This window comes from Pinus tabuliformis, chromosome J (genome assembly GCF_031772625.1).
Source record: "Pinus tabuliformis cultivar Carrire ecotype Pingquan chromosome J, CPIR1, whole genome shotgun sequence".
Classification (NCBI taxonomy): domain Eukaryota; kingdom Viridiplantae; phylum Streptophyta; class Pinopsida; order Pinales; family Pinaceae; genus Pinus; species Pinus tabuliformis.
The window spans coordinates 99,100,155-99,102,426 of record NC_142295.1 but is presented as its reverse complement, the minus strand read 5'-3'; positions in this window follow the sequence as shown (position 1 = coordinate 99,102,426).

Sequence of the window (2,272 nt, the reverse complement as noted above, 5' to 3'; positions counted from 1 at the left end):
AACTAAAACAAAGTTAAATCTTAAAGATAGAGACCTCTCTGAGCATCAAGAAGGCTAGGTCCTGATCTCCAAAAGTGGATTGTGGTTACCTTTGTTTTTTCTTTCTTATTACTTCAAAGGAATTATCAGAATGATAAGAAGTCTTTCTGTCAGTGAGGAGGAGGCAAAATAGGAAGAAGAAGATACAGAGATAGATAAGGATGAAATGGATGAAGAAGGAACTGACACAGAGGAACATGATAAAGCAGAAGAAGGAGAGGGAGAAGAGAAGGAGGATGATGGTGAAACAAAGGAGGAAACTAAGGAATAAACTGATGGAGATGAGGAAGAACCATAAGAGGAAGAAGTAAGGAAAAATAGAGAGGAAGAAGGCATTGAAATAGAGGGGAAAGAACACAAGGAGGGGTCACCTAGAGTGTCCCCAGAGGCCATTGAGAGGGGCAACAACTGCCTTCACTGCTATCAATATCCTATTAAAGCAAAAATGGAAAAGAAGGAGGCAAACCCCCCTATATTTCAGAACAAGATAGAGCACAATAATTAAACAAGGGAAGCCACAAATATAAAAAAAATTCCTATTGAGATTGAAGATTCCCCTACTCAAAGAGACAAAACGCCTTCCCCTAAGTCACCAATCACATATGTAAGGAGGCCTAATACTAAATAAACTTCCTCAAAGGGTAAGACAATCCTACATGATCCACAACAAAACCTACAGGAAGCGAAAACAGTCCTACATGATACTCTGCTGAAACTACAGGAAGCACAGAAATTGGAAAGCAAGGTAGGGGAGCAGTAAGAAAAAAAAGAAGAAGACCACCAGACAAAGGAACCAAGCCCCCAACCTAACTTAGACTCCTATTACCGGTTTATTGAAGGAGGTAGGGTAATACCTCAAAAATTTTCCATCCCATTATTTTTCGAACTTGAGAAGGAAAGGGATAGAACACACCGATGGATGCAAATTGCCAATTCAAAAGGGGTGGAAGACATTGGGAACATGGAAGAGAAGCTCAAAGAATGGGCAAAGAGCTAAGTGGCTTAAGGGACAGAGAAGCAATAATGAGAGATCAACTTGAGAGGGAAAATGCATGGCTGAGGAGACAATGGCAGGAAAGGGAGAACCAACTAGCATGTATGGCCAGCCTCTCCTTGGAGGCCATCCAGATAAATCCTATGCTCTTTACCTGAAAGAAAAATGGTTGCAGTTTTAGATTAAAACACTAGCACAAAGGGGCACCATGCCATTTCAAGACTACAGACAGTTTATTGATCTTTGTGATCAAAGTACACTAGAGGATAGGACCAACATGGCTGAGTTTTATTTGCACAACATGGCCCTCACAAACATGAATGTTTGGGATCCTAATGCCAAGCCAAGAGATCTAAAATTAATGGCTTTGGCATCATGGATGAACCATGAGTAGTCAAGGGCTGCAGAGATGAAAATAATATTGGCTAGAGAGAAAAATGAACCTCTTCTCATTAGAGCTGAATAATCAAATCCCATGGCCCTAATCAACACCCATAATTTGATTGCAAATGACCCTTAGCTGGCACCTAGATATCTTCCTGCCCAAGAGCAATCAATTTCACATTTTGAGGATATGTTTAGGCTGCTAGGAGATGATAGTATATATGTCTGCTTAAGAATATGGAACACACTGCCACATAGCTTGAAGATCAAAGAATATCACTCCCCTCAAAGGTTGAGAGAGGCACTCAACAGGACACCTATGTATAAGAAATCAATGCAAAGGTTGAAGGTCAATTGGATAGGCCTAAAAGTCAATCCATCACTACTCCTAGGGATGCTAGAAGGGAGGAAATAAGAAGAAGAAAAGAGGCAGTGTGAAGATATAGAAAAGAAAGCAGGCTTCTATGAACAAGAAGAAGAGACCACAACAGAGGCATGGGATGTCAGAGAGGCTACCAGAGCCATGAAGGACATGGACATTGACTAAGTTACTCAGAGGATGAGCAACACTTTCAGTAGGGGGGTGATGATGAGCCTCATTATTGGGTAATTATATGGGCCTTAATTCACCTCCTAGCTTAGTCAAACCAACTATTCTCATAACTTATTGCATACTTTTGATAATATTTTGTTTATGAAATGAGTTAGAGTTAGATATTTTGCTTTGTGGTCTAATGTGCATTTAATGCAGGATTAAAGGATAAAAGCAAGGAATTTTGGCAAAGTCCTTGGTCAAAACTCGAATGAGACAAGGGAGAGGAATTGTAGGAGGTAAATCCTCCTGATTTACTACCC